General features: G+C 39.7%; 1 protein-coding gene across 6 annotated transcripts in view; it reads left to right on the top strand.

The window, feature by feature from the left end:
• The first annotated feature begins 836 nt into the window (after positions 1 to 836).
• RASGRP3 (RAS guanyl releasing protein 3) overlaps positions 837 to 27138 on the top strand; it is a 117238-nt gene continuing 90936 nt past the window's right edge. For all 6 annotated transcript variants that reach the window (XM_085019639.1, XM_085019641.1, XM_085019637.1 and 3 more), the window contains exon 1: positions 837 to 1067. The gene's annotated coding sequence lies outside the window, so the exon portion shown is untranslated. The remainder of the gene's footprint in view (positions 1068 to 27138) is intronic.

Raw genomic sequence — 27138 nt, 5'->3', positions numbered from 1 at the left:
ATGCTTATTTCTTCACTCTTCAAGGACATCGGACAATAGCCAAAATTTTGATCTGCCAATCTGACATGTAGAAAATGACATCTAATTTTTATTTTCGTTTGTGTTGCATACAGTTATGAGAGAAGTTAAACAACTCTGAGTAACAAGACTGTGGACAATCCATTAGTTTAGCGCAATTGGCTGCAAATGGTTTACAAATTCAACTTCATACTTTCATTCACTCAAAAGCATCTGCTTTTCTTGTTCACCTGATATTTTCCTTTTGCTGAATCTTGCCTCAAGAAATACTGATTCATTTCCTTCTGAATGAAAAGAAACAACTATGGCATGACCCCCACCCCCACCCCCGTCTGCCTCCTTCCTCATTTCCCCCAGGAAATTCGATTTTTAGAGCAATCCTTTGAAAAATGAAGGCTGAGATGTAGGTTGTTTACAGTTTATATGAAAAAAATGATACATCTCCAAACCCAAGATTTGTTTATGGGAAATGACAACTTAGAGCCAAACCAAGTTTATAGGAATTTAAAGAAAATGTTGGCTATGGTGCACAGATCAAAGCTGAATTTTCCTTGTTTACTGGTGTTCACTTGAAAGAAACACACACACACACACACACACACACACACACACGCACCCCCAAGACTGCTTTTTGAAATCAAATGCATTTCCTGCCCTCTTCTTTCCTCAGTGCTCTTACCACCAGCCTATTTATAGCCCAGGAAAGGAAAAAGCTCTGCTGGAGGCAGGAAAACTAAGTTCAGAAAGAATAGGAGGAAGTGTGCCTGCCATTTAGCCAAACAACCTTTAATTCATTGAGCTCAAAGCTTAGCAGCTTCACTGTCGTTGTTAGGGTGTAAACAGCTTGCAAATTCAATTTTTTTTCCTCTTCCCGATTCTGAACTGGATTTGGGCAATGGAGGTGAATGCAGCGTTTTAGAAGAGAGGACAGGATTCTCTAGGTGTTCCAACACGTGGAAGAGAAACTTGTTAAGAGTTGTTGAAGCAGTGCGAAAGAGAGGATTTGATAAAGAGATGCGCTCGAAATGATTCCACGACTGCAAGTTAAGGTAAGTGTCCTTTTTAAGACCGTACATTGTTGTGTCTACATTCATATCATGTACCATGGATACTGGTCACAGACAGTGTATATAATCTGAGGGCAGGTCCTCATGCAGAGCTCATGAACTTTGCTTCTATCTCTGAAGAAATGTGCAGATCAGCCTCGGCTATGCCATCTTCACTTTTTAACAGGAATAAAAATTTTAAATAATTGTTTCCTTAAGATAATTTTATCGCCACTAAGTTTTCTTTCATTTCATTACCAGCAGGGGATCAAATAGTATAAATAAATTCACTGAAGATCATTTTGAAAAATCCTTGATATTTGTCTGTTTTTCTATCCTTCTCAAGTGCTGATTAATAATCCATGTGCCCTTTTTTGGTATCGCTATTGGTTTAGAATACATTTACTAGATATGCTTCCAAGCTAGTGTGACCTATTTTAGAAAAGTTATTTTTAACTAAAAAATTTAAATTTTATATAAAATGAAAATTAATTTTTTTCTATACAAAGTGTCTCCTGGAATTCACAATTATTTACACTGAAGCTATTATTTCAAAACATTCATTGAACATGTATTTTCTGAGTAACCTGAACAAAGGTCCCTGGATTTGGAAGTGGAAAGGTCAAGAGGAAATGGATTAAATCTGAGAGCTCTTGATGCTGCCCACAAAAACTCTGAGAGATGGGGACATTGTAACTTCTTTTAACATTTCTTGCCATCAAACAAATACATTTGTTTCCATGATGACCATACTTTCATCCACCACTGCTAACCTCCACATCTGTGTCCTGGAAAAACTTGATTAATGTCATGCCCATGTCAAACAAAGGAATAGGGGTTCTGGTGGTTTCGGGAAAAGGAAGAAGGAAATGTATTGCTGTTATTTTGGCTTACCCCAGTTTGAGATTGGTATGTTTAGCATCTGCTGTAAGAAGATAGCAAAGCTGGAAGCCAGAATAGCTGAGCCAGCCAGATGACAATTGACACAGGAGGCCACGGCTCAGTGCTGTCTCATTATGGAGCTCACCGACTGTTCTCTTTCCTGGAAGAATTTAAGGGTTATTTTCTTCTGATTAGAAAATTATAATTCATTCCATGGAAATAGCGGAGAAAAAATATGCTTGACTAGAAAGAGCAATATTTCTTAGTTAAACGTAGGTTGTAAAAAATAGGGGGAAGTGAAATTAATCTGGACAAATATGATGGGTCTGAGGAAACAAATTCTGAGCACTCGTTTCTAGGACATGCCAGTACTGCAACGTCCTGAATTCAGGGCTGAATCTATTTTACTCTTTCCACAAAGTGAAACCTATAGTACTCTAATTAACTGCCACTCCACATGGGTCCACATTGCTTACAATGATCCTGACTTGTGTTAACGTTGAACGTTTTCCTCTTACAGTTTCAAAACAGCATTCTCATTTGACACCTTTGTATGTTTACATACATTACAAGAATAAAAAAAGTTTTAAATACTACTGAAGGTTGAAACAATAGATAAAACTACGAGTTATCTATTTTATTCTAAGAATATGTATTTTTTTCACTTTTAAAAGTTTTGTTGTTGGTCATTGGTTTCTGGATGCTCCATAGTTGCTTATGAATGTATTCATGAAATGCCAGCTATTTAAAATAGATTTCTTGAGCGTGGCTTAACAATGTCACAGCTTTCTGGATGTATTCTGAAGCTCCTGAGAATATGCTACATTATTAGAGTTAGAAAATTTGGGGGGAAAAAAAGCTGCCAATTTTTAAAGCTTCTCTGTTAAATAAATAGACATTTATTTCTGGGTTTCCAGCATAACTCCTGTAATCACTGTATGTTTACAGATTGCACAGGACAGCCACCTTTGACCCTGCCATTGAAATATCACTGAAATCAGGTTACTGATGAGAGTGTTGTGGAGTGTTAAGAAATTTAGATGTTGCCAAGTGCAATCCACAGTTTGCAGGATTTATTGAAGAGGGGACATAGGGAGATGCGTGCCAAGGTCAGGTGGACATACCCACCTGGCCTGTTGCTGTGGGAGGAGGGGGAGGTGAAAATTGATGTTCATGGGTCTATGAGCACCTTACATCCAGATTAGTGGCCTCTGGAGGTTCTTTTTCTCCTATGCTCTCATCTCCTGATATCCTGTTTGACAGGTCAGCAGCAACCCTACACCTTCAAAGCATATTTATTAAGTTCTCCTACTTGTAATATAATCTCTGTCTTTGATAAACTCAGCATTTACTTGGAGCAAGGAAATTATGTGGAACACAAGACATCCTGTATATGGAACCAAATGGGTGGTATAGATAATGTGTACAGATGAGGAAGCCCTGATCTAAGCAGGCTTCATGGAAGAATGAGGTTGAGCCCAGCCTCGAAGGGCAGAAGGAGATCTGATGGGTACAGCAAGAGATAAGAGCATCCAAGACAAGGAAGGATCTGTGTGCCTGGGCAGAGATAGCAATGGACTTGGGTCACCAGATAAAATACAGGATTTCCACTCAAGTGTGAATTTCCAATAAACAACGTATACTTTTTCTAGTAAGAGTATGTCCTATTGTATCAGTATGAGAGGCCTATTGCATGAGATATACTTAAACAAAACATGTTTGTGGTTTATCTGATTCACATTCAACAGAGAGTCCTGTGTTTTTTATTTCCTAAATCTGGCAACCTTTCCAGGGAACCAGGTTGACAGGAGCAGAAACAATACACATATGGAGTAAAAGAAAAGCTTCTGGAGGAGGTGGGGGTTAGGTTGAGGTGGGACTGCAATGCCAGACTAAGGAAGTTAAAATCTGATTTCAAGATGCTGGAGAGCCACTGAAGGTTTTGAAAAGGGAAATGACATCAATAAGATCTTCCCATTCCAGGCAGGACCTGGTGGGGCAAAGAGTACAGTTCATCAAGGTCTGGGGGCTGGTGACAACAGAGAAAAAGAAACCAACCAGATAGAGGGACAGTTGGAGAACAAAGCCACATGTTTTGTAAACTAATTGAATATGGTTTTCGGAGAGGACGTGTTAGAGAGGATATTATGTTTTATGGTCCATTCAAAGAAATAGCCAAAGAGATAGCAGCAGATCAGGGAGTTAGGGAGACAAGGATTTTGGTTTCAGACATACTAAATTCAAAGTGATGATGGGATAATCAGGTAGAAATAGTAAGTGGACAGTTGAGAATAATGATGACAGTCAACGCTGGTCAAGAATTTTCTATATGCCAAGCTTTTTAATATCCATTCTCTGATTTAATGCTCACAACCGCCCATGGGCAGGTTCCACTGCTCGACACATTGTATAAATGTGAAAACAGGTTCAGACAGGGTAAATGACTTGTCCCTGATTTCCTAGCTAGTGGCAGAAAAATGGAACCATGTGTTCAGGAACTCAAAGCCAGGTACCCACGCATTCTCACAGAGAATGTTGAGTATCTGCTCTGGATTCAGTTTCTCCATCAGCAAAGATCTAGGGCCACAACCGCTCATGCTATAACCCAATTTTTAACTAGATGCATAGTAGTCGTTCCTAACTGTGGTGGCCCTCAGAATTCTGCACCATTTGCTGAATCTCCCTAAGGAAAGGGCTAATGGTTTATACAGAGATTTTCCTTTTTTTAAATTTTATTTTAAAGTTTGAGTTCAGATAAAGTTTATTAAACGGGATTTTACTACCTACATTGTTTTTCCCTTCAGCGACTCCTTTTTAGATTTCTCCTCAGTTACCTGGTGAAATAAAGATTATGCTGAAGAGGAAACAGGATGGAGAAGGATGTTAAACTCCTCTCCCTGTGCCTGGCTGCCCTCTAGTGGCAGAACCTAGTAACAATACTCAGCCCAGGTCAAGGACAGCTCAGCCAGCCATTAGAAGCAAGCTCCTTAGGAAACCAAGAGGTCACAGAATCACTGCAGAATCATCTGTGGGCTCCTAGGAGGTTTGGAAACTAGTTGTGCTAGGAGATTCTAGAAAAGGATTTCATGGAACTACTTTCACACTTTCATCTGGCTAGCCTGAAGGGCATTTTGGATAGACCCGTTTTAGATTTATCTTAAAGTTTGTAATAATTAAAAGTATTTTACTTGTTTATCCTGTTAGGACGGTACATATATCAAGTTTTATTATTAAATTTTTAATGCACAGCTATGCCTTGGTTGTTAAGAAGATTTCCTAGACGTTTCATTCTAAGTATTTATTTCAAAATACCATGCTATATTCCAGCTGAAAAGTAAATAGTCTATATGTTAGGAATGTATCCTAAGAAAATATTCATAGAGTGAGACAAAAATGTATGTAAAAGAAAGTTTATCTATTTCAAACAGACAGGATTTTTGATAAATATACAGAATAAGGGAATTGCTAAATAATATTCCACAATATGGAATTTCAAATAGCCGTTCAGCTATAGTAAACCATGTAACGGCATTGGAAACTCTTTGTAGTGAATAGCAAGTGAAGATGAGAAAGCAGAATATTATGTACATGGCATGATCCCATATGCTTTTATAATGAGGCACAAAAACCAGTCTGTTTTGAAAAAGTGGAGAACTAAGTTCCAGTACTCTAATTTCTTGCTGTTATGGCTGCCAATCAGGTTTGTGCTAATTCAGCTCCACTTAGGCTTCTTTGCCCAGTAGAGAACTGTATCCTGTTTGTGACAGCGTAATTCATTGTAATGGGAAAGATTATGATGCACTGTTCTGCTCTATGACTTCACTGTATTCATCAGCAACAGGAAACAAAGACAGACACTTGTTTTTTTTTTCATAATTGTTTTAGTAATAATTGACAATTGGAGGAAATGAATGGCAGAAAACAATTATGGGCAGACAAGATGGTCAGCAAATCGGACTGGGAAATGCAAGGGAGCCTGTCTTAGTTCTATTCATACAACAATTTCAGAACATTACAAAGATATTATTGTTTTGTTTTCAATCTACTCCTGAAATCACTGTTGTTTTTACCAGCAGTTACACAACTCTTTTCTGGCAGGCATGCCTCCCAATGTGTTTTTAATTCATTAATCTGGTTATCCCACATGAGGGATTTGGAACTGAATTTTTTATCCATGTTAATATTCGGGGTCAGCATGAACTTCTCCCTGTGCATGTGTCCAGTAATAATGCCTCTACATAAAATAATAACTAGCCACCTGTTGCCCATACATAGAATCTTAAACATTTTGTTTTCCATTACATTTTAAAAAATCAAGTTCATGTTTCTATTTTCTGTGGAAATAATTTCTTACCTTCATTTTAGCAGTAGTGGCAGCAGGAACAAACAACAAAAAGTCTTAACAAGTGAATTCATGATTCACTCTCCTGTTTCCACGCTGTGAGATGAGTACAGGTAACAAGACCTGAGATGAAAATGTAGGCTATGTTATCAACTAGGAAAGAGCGAAGGAAGGCAGGTATCTCATACACTGCAGTGACATGCATCTCAACCTGTGGCTTGTGTCCATAGACATGACTTAACTGTCCTGTTGAGCATTATTAAAATGCTTTTGAATGGGAAAACTAAGCACCCAGGAGCTGCTTTAACCTTTACTTCTGGTCGTCTTCTCCTTTGATTAGCCTGATTTGGAATAAAATTCTGCAGCAGCTCTGACTCCCAACCTGCAAAACCAGTTACTACTCATGCGATTTACGGTGGAGGCCTCTAGACCAAGTGCTGTCCACTAAAAATATAAAGTGAGCCACAAATGTGAGCAACATACATTATTTCTTTCTAGTGGCCATATTAAGAAAGTAAAAAGAAACAGGAAAAAATTAATTTTTAAGAATTTCAGAGTTCCTTTGTGGCTCAGTTGTAATAAACCCAACTAGTATCCATGAGGATGAGGGTTCAATCCCTGACCCCGCTCAGTAGGTTTAGGCTCCGATGTTGATGTGAGCTATAGTGTAGGTCACAGATGAGGCTTAGATTTGCTTTGACTGTGGCGTAGGCCAGCATCTGCAGCTCTGATTGGACCCCTAACCTGGAAACTTCCATCAGCTATGGGTGCAGCCCTAAAAAGAAAAAAAGAATCTTGTTTATTGAATCCAGTATTACCCGAAACATTATCACTTCAACATGCAATCAGTATAGAAGACTATTAATGAGATAACTTACCTTTTTCTTTTTTGGTTCCAAGTCTTTGAAATCCATTGTCTATTTTGTGCTTGCTACATATGTCACTTTGGGCAAGCCTCATTTCATGTGCTCGGTGTCTTCAGATGCCTAGTGGCAACTGTAGCAAGCAGTGCAATTCTCCACAGCAGAGCAGCAGTGCTGCCGGTTGCATAAGTAGCATGTGAAGCCTGGGCTATAAGATTCTGCAATCTGCTCAGGACTCCCAGTCTTCTTCATTCTGATCCATTCAGCAGGCCACTCTTCCACATACCAACTCAAACTGAATAACTGAAAAGCAAGCAAAGGATTGACAGTTTTTGAGTTTGGGCCTCTAAGAACGATCCAGCAGTTCATTGGGTCAACTGGAATGCTGCATAACTATGGAGTCCTCCATTGAGAATAAGAGTAATAGAGGTTTTTTAAAAACTCTCAATTTTGACATTTATGTTATAAGATTATAAGAAATTTTGTCGTGATGTTTCTGAGTGAATTTAGGCATGGGAACAGATTACATCACACCGCCTAAAACGAACTTCTAGAAAGCATTATCGACATTGTGCTCTTAATAATACATAAAACTTATTACAAAACAAGAAATCTTTGGCCGTTCACACACACACACACACACACACTCACACACACACACACACACTTTTCTACCATTGTGACCATGTCTGATGTCTTTTCTACATTCTCATTGTCTTATTTGAAGAGTAGGAAGTGTGCTTCCATAATCTTGTATAACTACTATGCCCTGGGGACTCTCACGCCAGTCAGCTGGTGTGACAAAGATAGTTCTGTGAGCTAAGTATAGAGATTCAAAAATAGAACTAATGGAAGTGGATAAAACTAAAAGACATCGTAGGTTCTTAAGGCCCCGCCAATGGCACAAACCTGGAAACAGGGGCGTCTCAAGTCCCGGCAATGAGTCGCAGCCAACTGAAACAACCATACTTCAGGTTCATTTCTTATTCCATGAAGGTTGGTTACGGAGCTAGGTTTAAAACAATCCGAAAATTCTAAAATCAAAATAAAAGTTAAAGGCATTTAAAATATAAATAATGATTATTCATTGCATGATATACCAAGTGGATGTGCTCCAAGAGCTTGTTTTTAAGACCATTCTTGGCCCTCTGAATTGACTTTCCATTTTCTCCATGGAAATAAAGTTATAAAGAGTGACCGACTGATATGTACACCTAAAATACTATTTCCTTACAATGAAATCATTATAATATATTTATAATGTATTCATCATGTATTAAATGATTATTTTAAATTGTTATAATTTAATGTAAATGTGAATTATTGGACTATTCAAATGCATTTACAATCAACTTAAAATCTCCATCTATCCAAAGCAAAAGCACTGCTAGAGGACCTAGGAAGTTCCAGGTGCTCTATCAGGTGAGGGGACAAGCATAAGAGATAAATTGTATTTATTTTGTTTGCTAACTTCGCTATGAAAGCACCTTTTCTAGAGAAGAGTGAGGAAGTCAATGGCATTCTTTTCTAAGGAGATGGCCTTATAATCGATGTGACTCATGGGTGGAGAAGGCCTTTTCATTTCTGTGTCTGATTTTACCTCTAAACTTTGGATTTGCCTTTTCCCTTGTCCTTAGGACCAAGTACCTCTAGCGCTGCTCTTCAGTATGTAGCCATAATTGGAGATTTTTTGGTTCTTAAATCAGGCATGATTTTCCTAAGTCACCTCTGGCAGAGAGATAGCAGATGAGGGAGGTAAGAGAAAGGTTGCCCTGAAAGAGGTGATGTGGGCACATAAGAAAGAGAATTCTGCAAACTTGCTCCATTCTCCCAAGGAAGAAAAAAATGCAGAGCACAGGGGGACCAGGATTTGAATCATTCTCTAAACTTTCCTCTGCAGCTTCCAGAAGGGGCTAAAGGAGGGGAGGGAGGCATGTGCAATTGACCATTGTATGTAGAGTGTGCTTTCTAAGAGCCAGTGTTTTATATCTTGGCCAACGCCATTAACTGTTGGATCCTGCATATCCCACATCTGCTTTCCTCATCACCAGTAAATGAGGAGCAGGTGGCAAAGTCAGGCACTAACTGGCCTTTAGGCAAAGTTAAGGAGTCGGGGTTGAGTGGGGCCCCTGGGTGATTTCACAATGAGCAAGAGAATTCAGGAACGTGGAGGTGAATTGAAATGACCCATCCTCCCTTCCCATCACTCCTACTTCCATGCTTGCTCCTTCCCCCTGACTCAGGGACTCACTCTAGCCGATTTCCTTCCCTTGGGGTCTCCCCTCCCCCCATACTTAACTCTCCATGCTCCCGAGAATACAGTCATGCGCTGGTATCTACTATGCGTGGGGGACTTGTTCCAAGACCCCCACCGGTACCAAAGTCCTCAGATGCTCAAGTCCCTTATATAAAATGACAAAGTATTTACATTTAAACTGCACGTATCTATACTTTAAATCATCATGTCTAGATTATTTGTAATACCCAATACAATAAAAGTGCTATAGAAAGAGTTGCTAGTGGGCAGCAAATTCAAGTTTTGGCTTTTTGGGAATTTTGGAAAAAAACTTTTTTTCCAAACCCAACAGATACAGAGGAACTGACCCACTATAATGTCTTGGGGGTTCCTGTGACTTTGTTAATTAACATTTGTTAAGTAGAGCCCCAGGTGCAGGGCGGTGAGCAAAAGAACACAAAGAGAAATTGAAATAGAGAGGTTTATCCTGGAGGTTAAAGGCAGGCACCAAGAGGGAGGTCAAGACAGGCTGCAGGCACAGGATCTGGGCCAAATGCTTTTATTAGGGCACAGTCCATGGGAGAAATGCTTTGGGATTCCTGAGCTATGGCTGGATTGGTCCATTCAGAGCAAAGACACCAGGGTTTTGGTAAGCTCCAGAGGAGTTTTAATTCAGGGACACACAGGGGAAGGATCTGGGAAACTGTTGATCATAAGGGTTGTTGGGAAAGTCATATCAGAAACTTAGGTTTCTCTATGACTCTTCTGGCTTATATCTAGGGCATGCCCTTGTGTGAGGGGCTAGAGTAGTTTAAGGCCGCTTAGCCAAAGGAATGGAAGCTGAGGCAGCAATACCTTGGAGTAGCTTAGCTAAACTCTCAGCAGAAGACAACAAACTGCCTGGGATCTTAGCTAAGTTGCAATGAATGGAAATGCATTCATCGTAGCTGTATTGGCTATAAGAAAAAAGTGTATCTCATGGAAACACAAGAAATGAAGTTGAGACTGACAAGGGCCTCCCTCCAGAAACCAGTTGATCAGGGGCCTGAGAACTGACTGGCGAATTACTTACCTCCACTTCTCCTGAGAGGCTCTGCTTCTCTCTCTCTCTGTCTCTCTCTCTGATCTCTTTCTCCACTTTCCCCAATCAATGAAGGTCCTTTTTGTTCAAGCACTGATAGCTCTAAGCTCCAAATTCTCTTGAGAAAGAATCTAATTATCCAATTAGTCTAACCTTGCCTCAGGTGTCATTACCTTGTCTAGTCACTTATGGCCTTGAGACTGGTGTCTGCACTAATCCTGAGGATAGGGGCGGTTTTCAGCAAAGAGGGGCTTGAACTGTGTCCTCCAAAGCGGTCAGGTGTAATAAATCAATTTATTTTTTCTGACTTTTCTCTCTCTCAGGCCCTAATGAATGTGTCTCCTATCTTTCCCTGAAAACATCATGTATTTTTCCCTCTCTATAGACTTTTCTGTGCTGATCTGGCCAGCTAGGGCTATGCTATACCCCTCCTTCCTTGCAATCCAAAGCCTGAATATGCTTCCAGATGCAGCACAAATGTGCTCTTTGAGAAAGCCGTCACCAGTCTTCAGTGACATAGCCCTCTTCCAAAATACCTTAACACACTATTTGTCTGATATATTTAATCACAGGTTTGGTGGTATTTCTTTCATTTATCCAGCTTTATTTGCCTCTATAGTTAATTTTCCAGAAATTTCTTCTCTCATCAACCGAATTATGAATTCCTTGAAATATGAGCCATGTTTTGTGCTTTTAAAAAAACTCTCTCTGGAGTAGGTCAGTGTTCCTGGAGGCATTATTCGTGATAGCCAAAGAGTGGAAACAACCCAAGTGTCCATCAACAGATGACTGAATAAACAAATTATAGTATATACATACAATGGAATATTCTGCAGCCATAGAAAAAGTATGAGGTTCTGATATGTTGCAACATGGATGTATCTTGAAAAAATTACGCTAAGTGAAATAATCCAGACACAAAGGAGAAATACTGTATAATACCACCTATGTTAAATATCTAGAATAGATAAATCATAAAGATAGAAAGCAATTAGAGGTTATTAGAGACTAGGGGCAGGAGTGAGTGGAGAGTTATTCTTTAATGGTTATAGAGTTTCTATTCAGGATGATAAAGAAGTTTTGGAAATGATGGTGATGGCTGCATAATATTGCGAGTGTAATTAATCCTACTGAATTGTAAACTTAAAAGTGGTCAAAATATCAAAATTTTTGTTATATATTTTACCACAACTTAAAAAAAGATAATGCAATATACTGAATTGTATGGTATATGAATTATGTCTCAATAAAGCCATTTTTTAAAAAATCCCTTCTGGGAGTTTCCATTGTGGCTCAGCTGTGAGGAACCTGACTAGTATCCTTGAGGATGTGGGTTTGATCCCTGGCTTCACTCAGTGGGTTAAGTATCTAGAGTTGCCAGGAGCTGTGGTGTAAGTCGCAAACAGGCTTGGATCCTGTGTTACTGTGGCTGTGGTGTAGGCCTGCAGCTGCAGTTCAACCCCTAGCCCAGAATCTTCCATATGCTGCAGGTATGGCCCTAAAAAATAAATTAAAATTAAAAATCCCCTCTGGGAACTAGATATTATGTATAATAAGTGCTTTAGTAGTAGTAGTCTCATTTGTTGTAAGTTATCATGATATTATCTCTTGTAATGAGATTCATTAGGGCATGAATTTATATGTGATAGAGTGCAGATGTGTTTCTGTAGTTATATAGACCAGATATAACATGATTTCTCTGTATTTGATGCTAAGGTAGGTGTCTAGATATGATTTGAGATCCTAAATTCTGTCTTAATCATTTTTACCTTTTGTGGATTGCCTGTTATATTACACATACCAGTATACTAATGTTATGTTTAGTGAAAGAATGAATAAAAATGTTAACAAGGTATAAAGAATTTCCACTCATATATTTTTTTCCACCATCAACTTACCATCACTGGGGATTCATTCCTTAGGACTGAGACACTGTATTCCAAATATATTGTAGGAGAAGTTGATTTGTGAACTGGGTTTCTACTTCTCCATTCTCTGGTATAAATAAATGCCACTTCTCTGAATAAAGTTTGTGCTGTTTCAATCTCAAAAAAACAAAAACAAAAACAAAAAACCCCAGTATATGATACTATATAGGTAAGATGGAAAGTTGTGCAGCCATGGGAAAAATCATATTTTGGAGAAATATTTGATGACATTGGAATCTTTAAGAATATCTAATGCCATTGGAAATATTTATATGTGATAAAAAGGCAGACTGAACATCTATCTATATGCCTATTTTTGAATAAAAAGTCACTCCCAAACTAAGTCCCCCCCCGTTTTTTTTTGTCTTTTTTGCCTTTTCTAGGGCCACTTCCTCGGCACATGGAGGTTCCCGGGCTAGGGGGTCTAATCAGAGCTGTAGCTCCCGGCCTATGCCAGAGCCACAGCTACGCAGGATCGGAGCCTTGACTGCAACCTACACCACAGCTCATGGCAACGCCGGATCCTTAACCCACTGAGCAAGGCCAGGGATCGAACCCGCAACCTCATGGTTCCTGGTCGGATTCATTAACCAATGAGCCACGACGGGAACTCCCCAAACTAAGTGCCTTTAAAGAGCAGTTTGTACATATGATCTCACTTATATGTGGAATCTAAAACATGGCACAAATGAACCTATTGTCAAAAGAGAAACAGATCACAGACATAGAGAAGAGACTTGTGGTTGCCAAGGGGGAGGGGCAGGGAGTGGGATGGACTGGGAGTTTGGGGTTAGTAGATGTAAACTATTACATTTAGAATGCATAAGCAATGAAGTCCTGCTGTGTAGCACAGGGAACTATATCCGGTCTCTTGGAATAGACCATGATGGAAGATAATATAGGAAGAGCAGTGTGTGTGTATGTATGACTGGGTCACTTTGCTATGCGGCAGAAATTGGCACAACATTGCAAATCAACTATACTCAAAAAAAAGTGGGGGGGGAGTTGCTATTGTGGCTCAGTTGTAACAAACCCAACTAGTATCTGTGAGGAAGCGGTTCGATCCCTGGCCTCACTCAGTGGGTTAAGGATCCAGTGTTGCCATGAGCTGTGGTGTAGGTCGCAGATGCGGCTCAGATCCCGTGTTGCTGTGGCTGTGGTGTAGGTCAGCAGCTGTAGCTCCAATTCGACCCCTAGCCTGAAAACTTCCATATGCCACAAGGGCGGCCCTAAAAAGCAAAAAAGCAGGTCACAGTGAAGTGTCAGCCCCAGCTGTCAGCTGGTGCTGACTTGCTGGGGCCTTGAAGTGATGGGGGCCTTGAAGACCTGCTTTTGAGGCGTCTCATGCCTGTGGCTGGCAAATTGATGTTGGCTGTTGGCTAGGACCCCCAGTCCCTCTCTTCCTGGGTGTCTCTGTGGGCTCCTTGAATATCCTCATGACATGGCTTCTGACTTCCTTCAGAATGAGAGATCCTGGACTGAAATGAAAGCTGCAAGTCTTTTTATGACCTTGCCTTGGGGGTTACCAGCACTGCAGCTCTTGTCTTCTCATAGTCATCAGGGCCAGCCCTGATTCAGTGTCAGCAAGGACTGCCCAGGACATGTGAGGCTCACAGGGGGCCATCTGCAGGTGACCACAAATACACACTGAAATAAAAATTTTAAGAACGACATGATTAGAAATGATCTTATTTTTCTTTATGCTTTTCTATACTTTTCCACATTTCTTTTATGGGGGACATACATACCTTCTGAAGTCACACACATCCAATACCATGCAAGTTGTTTTTTAAAACTGTAACTGTTCCAGCTAGGAGCAAGTCAGTCCCTAACACCTTAATAATAAAACTGGGTTTTCTTTGATATGATCCTGTAACCAAGGAAAGGGAAACATATGGGAAGAGGAATAGTTTTGAAACATGAGACACACAGCTGGGAACAGGTGGCAAAGAACAGGTGACCAAGGGAGAGAGCCTGGGTAAGCCTGGCAGTAAATGGGCCCTGTGGCCAGAGGGACATCAAAGAGGGTTGAGAATATTTAAAAGAGCAGCAGGTATATTATAAAAATGTCAAGTGACAGGTATATTATAAAAACCTTGAGCTTTCAGCTAAAGGTGGGTTTACCACAATTTTACCTACTACCTCTTCTTCCTTCTGAGATCCTAATAATAGGAGATCAGGAGTTTCCATCATGGCTCAGCAGAAAGGAATCTGACTAGTATCCATGAGGATGTGGGTTCGATTCCTGGCCTCATTCAGTGAGTTAAAGGATCCGGCATTGCCATGAGCTTCGGTGTAGGTTGCAGATGCGGCTCAGATCTGGCATTGCTGTGGTTGTGGTGTAGGCTGGCAGCTGTAGCTCTGATTTGACCCCTAGCCTGGGAACTTCCATATGCCATGGGTGTGGCCCCCAAAACAAAACAAAGACAAAGATGAGATCAAAGGGATTGTTTTTTTTTTAAGTCACAAATACACAATGACAGTATTTTGGAAACTGGATGCTTGACCACTAATTCAATAATGGAAACCAGAAAATCAATCCAATGTTCACTGAAAAACCCCTCAAAGATTCAGGAATTAGTGGTATTAGTTATCATTAAAATTACAGGTGAAGGTGAGGTTAAAGCAAGGAAGACTGGTTAAAAACTTTCCCAGAAAGAAGTTAGGTTCCCAAAAGTTAGGTATCCTTTACACAATATAGGATACTGGAGGTTTGGTCTCTCAAGAGGATAAAACATGGGTGTTTAGAGTGGGGGACCCTGGTCTTTGGATGAGGCCCAGCTGAAGGGAGGCATATTATACTTAAAACCAGAGAATTAATTAAAAGTTGAGGCCCAGCGCTTTTCTCTTCCTTGGCTCCCAAAACGTAGGCAAAGCAGAAAATAGGACTGCTCGTAGGTGCTACGTTTTATGCCTTAGACATGACCAAAGAGAAAGGATGTTTTGTTCCATGTCTGAAAAACATGGGGGAAGGGACTCATGAGGTTAGGGAATTGCCTGCCTGAATCAGGTGTTTACTCCTGAAACACTCCAATGTGGCCAAAGCCAGAGGGGTGATGATTGGCTCAGGTTGGATTACATGCCCATCCCTGGACCAATGAACTTTGGCCAAAAGATTAAGGAAGTTCTTCCGGGAGGAGGGGCAGATGGGGTTGCGCTTGAAGGGGATGGTGGAGGAGGGTGGGCAGGTTAGGGAGACTGTATCCTAGACTTCAACTGAAAACTCCTTGGCCTCCTCTGTAGGAGATCATGTCATGTGGATAAATGTACTACGAAGCCTCAAAATCCTTACAGATGTAAGAAGTGAGTACACTTTACATTTCTACAATATTGTGTGGGTTTTCAAAGTACTTTTTCCTATACTCTTTCCCCTGTTTTCTAGAAAAATCTGGGAGACAGACAGGGCCGTTCTCACTTTATTGATGATTAAAGGGAAATCACAATGGTAATGTGGTAGACACACTCACTAATCCCTTAACTAGATCAAGGCAGAGCAGGTGTTGTGGCCGAAACTCAGCCTCTGTGTACCGACACTGTGTACCAACGCTGCCGAGTTTGAGTCTCAGAGATGGAGTTTTGGGTGAAGGAGAAGAGAACAGTGTCACTGCTCTGTCAGGCAAAGGGAGACACAGCAGCATGGGATAAGGCCTCCAAAAACTGTGCGTCCTGCAGGGGAGGATTTGGTGAGTTTTATAGCAATGGTTCCAAGGCAGGATCGCTGTTAAGGATCAGGATGTGTGCCGGTCCTCCAGGCCTTTAATATGGACTCAGGGGTCTCCAGATGGAGGTTCCTTTAATCTGGCTTTAGGGAATCTCCTGATGAGCTTCTGTGGTTCAAACTGTGATCTTCTCTCTGGAATGAAAAAGGCTTTATCAAGTAGTTAACATCTATCTTCCAGGTTTGGGGGGGTTTAGTTCTGCAGAAGAGCTCAAAGATAGTGTTATGTATATTCCTTGTGGAGGAACCAGGACCCTGCTCCCAGGCTGCACCATGGTTTCGTGACTACTCTTCCCTTGTCTCTGCATCTGCTCCCTTCCCTGATTAGCAACTGTTTGAACCTGCCCTTCGGAACCCAGGGAAGGTCATGGAGGCTGAAGCCTATTCCCTACAAACAAGAAATGGGGGACACGGAAAGGCGTCTGTGCCCAGAAGCCCCACAGACTCCTGCTCTGTTCCATTATGAGAAATCCTGTCTTTTGATTCTCAGTCTGGAGCAGCTTCTTTTTCAGCATCCTAGTGATCAACTCAGGATCTTGGATTCCGAGATAACGGGGCAGGGAAGGACTTCTGGAGAGCTCTTTACAGGCAGTGAATAGCAGGACTGTCCATCCTCTCCTATGGTCTCATGCACAGTTCCGTGCTTATCAGCCCCACCACGTGTAAAATCAGTGGAGGCTGGGAGAGTGCCCCAAGCACACACACTCCAGAGGAACATGTAGCTTCCTTTTGGAATAAGACTAAAGAATTAGGAGTTCCTGTCTTGGCTCAGAGGTAACGAACCAGACTAGTATCCATGAGGACAAGGGTTCATTCCCTGGCCTTGCAGTGTAGGTCACAGATGTGGCTCAGATCTTGCATTGCTGTGGCTGTGGTGTAGGCTGACAGCTGCAGCTCCGATTTGTTCCCCAGCTTGGGAACGTCTATATGCTGTGAGTGTGGCCCTAAAAAGACTTAAAAAAAAAAAGAATTAACTTCTGGAAAGGGTTATTTTCCATCTGTTTTCCAGATAAGATTGATTAGAACCATCTATCTAGTTTCACAGATTCCATGAAAGAATGGATGAATTGTCCCATGTGGCCTGGTAGAGTTTAATTCACATTTCTCTATAGAGTTCTAGCTCCACTGTGCAAGGAAGGTGTCTTCTTTACACACCTCTGATGGAGAAGAGGAGTCAGGAGGTCCCAGACATGAGCTCCACACGGCCCCAAAGACCTCATTTTAAGTAGGAAAGGTTGCATCTTTTGCCACAGGCCGATTGGGTATCAGACAACTTCACATGCATTTCATTTACCATTTCCCTGAGGTTACAGCAGGGAGGTATATTTCTCTTTGCTGGTTCTTTTTGTCTCACTTCCACTTGCCTTATGCTCTTTACTCCCCACCAAGTCAGTTCCCTTTGTTATTTTTGATATAAAGACCCTTCCTTCGGTTACTTTCAAGGATTCAGAAAAGTGGTGTTAAAACTTGAGTTGAGGAGAAGTGTCTGATCCTCTTCTCTGTGTGTGTACATAAACATACACACTCACACACTCATACGTATACACACACGCATACTCATACATACACAAACTCATACACACATGCACACACTCAACACACATCCATACACACTCATACACATGCACACCCTACACCTGTGGCGCTGAATGGATTAAAAGTGGATACATCTTTTTGTTTGTTATTTAATGATAGTCTTTGTATTTTAATGGTGAATTCAGACAACAATGATTGTGGTTACTGAGGTATTTTTTTTTTAATTTTCTCTTTACCATTCTTTTTCTCTCCTTTATCTTAGATTTTTCAAGTTTTCTGTATTCCAGTTTCTCTTCTCTAGTGTTTAGTAAGTTATGTACTCTATTTCTTTTCTTTTAGTGGTTATACTTAAAAATTTAAAATACATGTTTGATTTTTAAAGCCTAATGTTAATACCTTCATGTTAACATCTTCTTCCAAATTGATTTGAAACAATAACCATTTGTGCATACATAGTGGTTTTTGTTGTTTTTCTTTTTTTGAAATTTTCATTGTGAATGATGCATACAGCATTGAATTAAAGCATTGTAATTATTCTGCTTAATGACCCCTTATTTTTAGGTTGTTTCCTTTTTACTGTTAGTATTACAAGTGTTGCACTGAAGTGTCTTACACATATCTTTGTGCATTAGTTTTAATATTTTTGTAGGATAAAACTGGAATGCTGTGCCTTATTTCCAACCCATATAGCTACCCTTTGAGTTGCATATTATCATTTCCCTTTTATAACTGAGGAATCTTACCCAGATTTTCCTCTACTTATGAGAATATCATAAGTGGAAAATGCATTTAATACACCTAATCTATCACTTGGCCTAGCTTACCTTACATGTGCTCAGAACACTTTTATTAGTCCACAGTCAGGCAAAATCATCTTACACAAAGCCTATTTTTTAACCAAGTGTTGAATATTTAATGTAATTGATTGAATACTGAAAGTGAAAAACAGAAGGGTTGTAGGGGTTCAGAATGGTTGTAAACATACTGGTGGTTTCCCCTTGTGACCAAGTGGCCTGACTGGAAGCTACAGCTTAATGCTGCAAGGTACCAGGGTGCAGACCGATAGCCTGGGAAAGATCAAAATTCAGAATTCAACGTATGTTTCTACTGAAGGCCTGTAGCTTCCACACCACCATAAAGTCAAAAATCTGTAAGGTGAATGATCATAAATCAGAGGCTGCCTGTACTTAAAGGCTAAGTGACTTACTCAGCTAGTGAGTGGCTGATGATGAGAATCCTGATTTTCCAGTTCTCCAGTGTGCCAGCATCCTCACCACTCACCACCCCACCTCTCCTACTACTCTGGAAAGTGGTTAAAAAAGAACAAGTTTGTTAATGTTGGTATTGTCAGGAGGATTACTGGAGATTTTCAGCTCAGAGTAGTCCTGTGGATTAGAATGCAGGGCATATCTCAGGCAATTTATAATTTCACTTGGCCCTTCAGCAGAGGACACTAAGGAAGAGTGGAGGGGCTATTTTTAGCAGGTTACTTTTAAGCACCCCTGGAGAGGTTGTGAAATAGCCTGTCTACCACAGGCAGCTAGGAATTGCTTGCCTACTTTTTTGTTCCAAAGGAAAGGACACAGATCATCTGGGCCAGTAAGTTGGGTCCAAAATCAGACTCATGTTTATTTTACTTAGTCAATGTGTTCTTGAATAATATGAGTTGAATTTTGGTTGGTTGAATGCCATTTTTAATGCACCAGGGGTGCACACATTTCTTGTAATCCTGCAATGGTGGTGGCTTTTTAAAACAAAGAATGCTTTGGTAATGTGAACAATTTTCCCTTACATGTTGAATGTAACCTTTTTTTTTTTTTTTTTTTTTTGCTTTTCTTAAGACAGGGAACCACCCTATGCTCAGTCTCTTGTGTCTTAGAGGGTGTTGGCTGGTATAGCCATATTAGTTAATGTGGAATATATATATATATATATGCTGTTAAAATATAAACTAATATAGTCCAACCTCTTACTCCAAAGTCCCAAACCAAACAATCAAGTGAAACCATATTATTTAGAAGAGGTGGTTTGCAATCAACACTCCATGCCAAAAGGAATGTAGTTGTAGACCTCAGGTGCCCCATCCTTATGTTTGGCTTGTGCCCAATTCCTGCCTCACTGACATGGCATGTAGAAGAGTCGCCTCCTCAGTTTCTAAGGCCACAGTCCAGAAAATAAAATAGAAATAAGTGAGTGTGTGACTGACCCTTTTTCACACTAGCACCATTGCATGCTTTGAAAGTATAGTCAAATATTTCTAGTCCAACATTAACATTTTTGTTCTTTCTAACATAGCAGTTCACATTGGCCGTATTTGTTTTAATCAGTCACCAATTGATTCTACCACTGGAATGGCCTTTACTGTTCATGGAGTTTTTGGTGTATGCAGATAATAACAAGCATTAGCCAAAGAGAAATAGACTTCAACTTTTTTTGTGTGTGTTTTTAGGGCCACGCCCGTGGCATATGGAGGTTCCCAGGCTAGGGATCAGATCTGAGCTGTAGCTGCTGGCCTACACCACCACCACAGCAAGGTGAGATCGGAGCTGAGTCTGCCACCTACACCACAGCTCATGGCAACTCCGGATCCTTAACCCACTGAACAAGGCCAGGGATTGAACCCACATCCTCATGGATGCTACTTGGGTTCGTTATTGCTGAGCCACAATGGGAACTCCCTAAACTTCAACTTTTACCTTTGGCCAATTTTGGTTAATTGGGCTTAAGATGCTTCTGCTTTTTTTTTTTTTTTTTTAATACTATTATTCTACATGAAAAGTAAGCAAACATCTTCAACACAAGTGAATTAGTTAATATGCCTGGTAAGATAAGATTCTGAAATGCCCTTTTATTGGCATTATAATTAGTATTATAATCTTGATCTACTAATTTAACATTTATCAGTCTTTTAGAGGCCATGACCCTTACACTACTTTTAGTCTTGGAACAATAACTGAGAATGCACAGTAAAATGATTAACTTTGTAATCCAAATAATCCAAGTTTTGGAGGTCTGCATGTGGAAATAAAAGCATCAGAAACTAAGATATATGTGGTAGAATGTTTAGTGCAACACTGTCTATAGAGGTAAGATACTGGGAGAATCTTGATCAGCAATAAGGTGAATAGCTATAACTACACTGTGAAGGAGTATGAATTTATTAAAAAGAATAAATAAGGAGTTCTCGTGGTTGCTCAGAGGGTTAAGAACATGACATAGTGTCCATGAGGATATGGGTTCAATCCCTGGCCTTGCTCAGTGGGTTATGGATCCAGCATTGTTGTTGCTGTGGTTCTGGCATAGGCCAGCAGCTGCAGCTCTGATTTGACCCGTAGCCCAGGTATTCAATATGCCACAGGCATGGCTATAAAAAGAAAAAAAGAATAAAACTGTATTATTGATCTTGGAGCCAAAATATGTGACCAATGATACATTTTTATGTGGAAAAATCAAATTAAATTATAGATTAATTTTTAATGGAAAAATAGAACCCCACACATGTATGTGTGAGATGCATTTCTCATAGGTGTATGTCTCTCAGTGAAAAAAAAGGGGGTTTTTTATTTGTTTGTTGGTTGGTTGGTTGGTTGTGTTTTTTTGGCCACACTCACTCCCTATGTTGCTTCCTGGGCCAAGGATCAATTCTGAGCTGCAGCTGCAACCTGTGCTACAGCTGTGGCAACACCAGATCCTTAACCCACTGTGCTGGGCCAGGGATTGAACCCATGCCACTGCAGAGGCAATGCCAGATCCTTAGCCTATAATAATATATCTTACTTCCTTTATTGTAATATACTTTCTTTATATAAATCTCTGTATTCTTTGAGTTGCTATAATGAGCATTAGTGTTTTAAGTTTAAATATAAACTGAAACACACAGACATCCTGTTTTTCTTATTTTGTAAAGGGAAACAAGACCAGTCTTCCATGTGATAATGTAGGTTTTTCTAGCCATTAGAATATATATTTTAAAAGAATTCATAGTATTTAAATACCTATCAAAGCCTCACCATTTAGATTGCTATTTTCAGCTGTTATAGCCCATATTCTTCTGCATTGATTTCTCATTACCATGGATCTGTCTCCACAGTCACGAAGCTTTGCTGGCCTTCTTACTTCCTATGGTTGAATTAAGGAAACAGCACTGACCCTGCACTTTCCCTTAATTCGAGAGTTTTACCACAACATAAAAGGATCTATTGCCTTTCACTAATAAGAATGGCAATCACAAAGAAAAGCCCGGAGAACAATCCCTCCTCATTTAATTAAAACATGAAGGAAAGCCAGAGCTATCCCTACCCCTTTTTCTTTGTACTTCTAAAAGGACTTTCTTAATTTGCCCTCTGTGATCTGCAAATAAGAAAGTCCTGTTGCAAGAATATTAGATCCTCATTCCTTGGCGGGCTCCCACTCTGCTTGTGGTTGCCTCTGTGTTTTTTTCAGGAAGCCAGAGGCTTTCCACACACAAAGGGTATAAGTAACCCTGAGATGCTGCCAAAAGTTTCAGCAAATTGAGTGTAAGTAAACCATGGCGATGTTTAATTAAGTGTATGATAAAAGCAATGATACCTTAGGAACGGATATGGAAATGCGCTTAGAAGCACAGGCCTCACAGATTTATAACCTACAGGCAGTGATGGTTGGATTAAAACTTGAGCAAGTAGGTTCGCACCAAACTCTGGAAAACAGGACTTGTAGTCAGCTAGATGGGTTTGGACAATATGATAAAGAGCGGAAGGGATTAAGTAGAACATTGACACTATTTAGAATTAGGCCCAAGTTTGAGCAAATGGTTTTGGTATCAAAATAATAGTGGTGTTTTATAAGTACAATCATGGTGTAAAAATCCATTCATTCATTCAGAAAGCGTTCACTGAGCATCATTCCAGCAAAAGCCAGTGGGGCTGTGGTGTAAACCCAGGAGGGCTTAGCTGACACAGATGGAGGCCAGTGTCCAGAAAGTGAAATAGCACTGAAAGGGTGGGGAGAAGTGAGGCTGAGGGGGCCTACAGTTTGCATATGAGAGTAAAAGTATTTGGAGTTTCTAACTGCATTTTTCCTACTATTCCTGTGAAGATCATATTGTGCCCCACCTTGTACATTTGGCTTTCATACATTTTGGAAAAAAAAATAATTTTCTTTGCCTCATTTATCCTTGAATCAGCTTTGGATATTATGCTTTGAAATAGCAGCATCCTGACACTTAAATACAGAGGAAATCACAAAGGAAGTCATCAGTCTGAAAACTGCATTATTTTCTACAAACTAAATGATTCTCAGAAAAATGGACAGAGGCAGGCTCGGGGATTTTTTAAAAATGTATTTATTACTCTAAGCAACTCTTTTCAAGAACTAAAAGAATTCCGGAAACAGCCGTGACATTTTAGAAGATTTAGATTAACTTTATCACTAGTTTGTGGTTTTTAGGAGTGAGATCCTCAAAGATGAATGAAAGTTGTTGTCAAGTCAGGGTTTTGAAATAAAACTATTAGGGGGAAATGTTAATATGTAAACAATTATACTAAGGTGTTTTGTGCTATGCGTGCTAATTTTCCTTCCCATATTTTACTGAATTCACCTTCAGCTAGAAATCTAGTGCAGTCTAAGAAGCTGACAAGATAAAGGGGAAAATGCTGCCATAAAGGTAAACTTAAATGAGTAAAATAAATTGTAATTGTATTTAGATGGAGTAGATACAACCATACTAATATGTAACGTGGTTCTGAAAAGTAAATGAAACTTAATAAAATGGAAGAAAGAAAGGAAAAGAAACAATAGTCAGGAAAAAGGAAGAGATCGAAAGTGGAAGCCTATTTTTAATCTGGACTGATTTGTCCAGAAATTTGGGGGTTTCTCCAGGGATGGTGAATAAAATGGGAGCACAGAGGATGGGGTGCAAGGGCCCCTACTACTGAGGCCTCCTCTGGTAGAGGCTGTCCTCCTTATTCATTCTCCTTTTGATTGTTATACAGCCCATCTCCAATTTAAATTAGCTTGGCTTCCCAGGGTACACTTGTAAAAGTTATTTGGAATTTGAGATGTTTTAATCCATAGAAGTATTATCCACAGAAGCAATTTTACAAATACCACTCATTTGGAGTTTCTGTTGTGGCTCTGTGGTTATGAACCTGACTAGTATCCACAAGGAAGCAGGTTTGATCCCTGGCCTCGCTCAGTGGGTTAAGAATCTGGCATTGCACTATGGAGAACAGTTTGGAGATACCTTAGAAATCTATACATAGAACTTCCATATGACCCTGCAATCCCACTCTTGGGCATCTATCCGGACAAAGCTCTACTTAAAAGAGACACATGCACCCGCATGTTCATTGCAGCCCTATTCACAATAGCCAGGACATGGAAACAATCCAAATGTCCATCGACAGAGGATTGGATTCGGAAGATGTGGTATATATACACAATGGAATACTACTCAGCCATAAAAAAGGATGACATCATGCCATTTGCAGCAACATGGATGGAACTAGAGAATCTCATACTGAGTGAAATGAGCCAGAAAGACAAAGACAAATACCATATGATATCACTTATAACTGGAATCTAATATCCAGCACAAATGAACATCTCCTCAGAAAAGAAAATCATGGACTTGGAGAAGAGACTTGTGGTTGCCTGATGGGAGGGGGAGGGAGTGGGAGGGATCGGGAGCTTGGGCTTATCAGACACAACCTAGAATAGATTTATAAGGAGATCCTGCTGAATAGCATTGAGAACTATGTCTAGATACTCATGTCACAACAGAAGAAAGGGTGGGGGAAAAAACTGTAACTGCAATGTATACATCTAAGGATGACCTGACCCCCTTGCTGTACAGTGGGAAAATAATAAAAAAAAAAAAAAAAGAATCTGGCATTGCCATGAGCTGTGGTGTAGGTTGCAGATGTGGGTTGGATGCCATGGGGCTGTGTTGTAGGCTGGCAACTGCAGCTCTGATTCACTCCTAGCCTGGGAATTTCCATTTGCTACAAGCGCAGCCTTAAAAAAAAAAAAAAAAAAAAAGCTAAATAAATAAATACCACTCATTCTATCAGGCTGTCTTATGACCACTGAAGCAGTATCATTGGCTGAAGTAACCTACATTTGCAAAGCGTAAGAGTATCAAACTACTGTTGTGATGCCAGTAATTAGCCCCCAAAGTGCCATACAACCGACTTGGCTCTTGTGCTTGAGGATAAGTAGGTTTAACTGGAAAAGGACAAGCAAGTCTATGAAAATGTCTATGACGACTAAATCATTTTGAGGTGTAAATGTTCAGGGTTTGGAGTCAGACAGTGACATCCAAATGTCTTTTTGGCTTATTAGCTGTGGGAGCTAGTTAATCTCATTAAAGGTCATCTGGGGATAATAATAGCATCTCCATGGAGCAGTGCTGTGAGAATTAAATGAGAAATTTGCACAGATGTTAGCTTGTTATATATGATTAATAATATATTAATGTAGTACATTATAAAGTTAATAGATACTGATTGTTATGACATAATATAATTATTATTATTCCTTATATATGGCTTCCTACATGTTCCATTTTTCTTCCAGGGACATAATAAGCTTTGAGGCAGAGATTTTTGTCATGTACTTTGGTGACTCCCTAAATGCAATGCACATTGAACCCAAGACACCGTATTTTCTCATTTATTGACAATGATTCGCTTTATTCAAGGCCTTTGGAGATTAAAAGCTCTACTCTGATTCTTTCATAATTTTTTCTTTCTCTTTGTATGTGTGTAGCTAGCCCTGCTCTTAGAACTGACTGATTAGATATTTGCTTTGGCTTACATATGGTTCAAGGGAAAGAAAAAGGGAAGAACAGGAGAGGGAGAAAAAATTTCCCATGATACTTGGATGGAAGAAAAGGAGGAGAGAAAAGACCGAACAAGACTATGTACCCGAGAACGAAATAATCAGGTAGAATTTACTGAACTCAAGAAATGAGAAAGTTATTTTGCACACAGGGTCTCCTAAAAAGCAGCTAGGGGTCGGTGTGGGGATGCAGCATGGCGTTAGTACCTCGAGTTGACCAGTAGGTGGTGTGTTACCAACTTGCAGCAGCTGGTTTGGAATTTGGCACCAGGCAGATGGATGGTTGGACAGCTTCAGGAAGTGGCAGCTGGCGGGGGTGGGGGTGGGGTCATGCTTTCTGATCATGTGTGCATGGGATGGATGCTATTTGGGAATTTCTGCTTAGGGGACGTCTCTGAGAAACTGAATCCTAGGTGCTCAAGCAAGACCATGCTTCCCGCTCTTCCTGCATCCTTTGAACCTAGTACTTCCACCACTTTCAGTGACTTGCTATCAAATATTGCTTCAGCAGGGTAGAGAATCATGACTTATTTGAGAGGAAGTGTCTGACTTTGTTAATGGATGGTGAGGCTTTTCTACGCTGGATCTTTTTTCTTGATCACGTTTCTTGTCAATGGCTTTCTCTTTGTGTAGATGATTAAAGTATTTAAGTATGAACTTCAGTATGATTATCAGTCTAGTATCTTTTTTCTTATATAAAAAAGGGTCTCATTTGAAAAAGAGCAGTTGATACACATTTGTCATGAGAACAGTAGGAAAAAAGCCGATAGGCATAAAGAAGCAGAGGAAACTATATGTGACTCCAACTCCCAAAGATAACTACTGTTAAAAATTGGACATATAAAGTCTCAGACTTTTACATGTTCGTCTGTTTTCTTAGAAAAATGAGATCATACTGAATATATTGTTTTATAACTTGTGTTTTTCACTTAATCTATGCCACATATTTTTCCACGTTAATATATTTCAACATTATTTTTATGATGATTGCATAATGCTACATCTTATGAATGTGTTATAATTCTACCACTTTTGGCACATAGATTGTTTCAGATTTTTCACTAACACAGGCGGTGCTGTGAGAAACATCCTTACATATGTGAAAATCCATATTATTTTCTTGGGATATATTCCTAGAACAGAAATTAAAGAATTAAAACATATACATATTTTAAAAGCTTTTGCTACATATTACAAATTTATCTTCCTCACATGTTGTAGCAATTTATAATCTTGCCAGCAGAGTATACAGGTGCCATTTTCCAAACCTCCTGCCAACATTGGGAAGTATCGATTTTCCATCTTTGTCAAGTTTATGGATAATAAATGGTATCCTATTATTGTTTAATTTGTACTTGTTTTTAGGAAAAATATTTTTTCAGATGTACATTGGTCATTTATATTTCTCCCCTTGTGACCTATTTATAATATCCTTTGCCTAGTTGTTAATTATAAAGGCTACTTTATGATAAGGCTATTAACCCTTTATCATACAGACTTCATTTTAAAATCTCATTTTGCCACTTGTGATTTAATTTTTGTTATAGTGAGGTTATTTTTGACATACAGAAATCTTACACTTTATTCATTTAAATATTTTAAAAATTTCTTCATGGTTTCTGCTTTTAGAATTATAATTAAAATAATTTTCATGATAAAAATATTTA

This window comes from Sus scrofa, chromosome 3, assembly GCF_054392235.1.
Source record: "Sus scrofa isolate SSC_HxYL_T2T_F1_AM1 chromosome 3, Sscrofa_HxYL_maternal_Yorkshire_Landrace_v2.0, whole genome shotgun sequence".
In the NCBI taxonomy this organism is placed as follows: domain Eukaryota; kingdom Metazoa; phylum Chordata; class Mammalia; order Artiodactyla; family Suidae; genus Sus; species Sus scrofa.
Note: the sequence above shows the minus strand (reverse complement) of the source record. Positions and strands in the feature narration are given on the sequence as shown.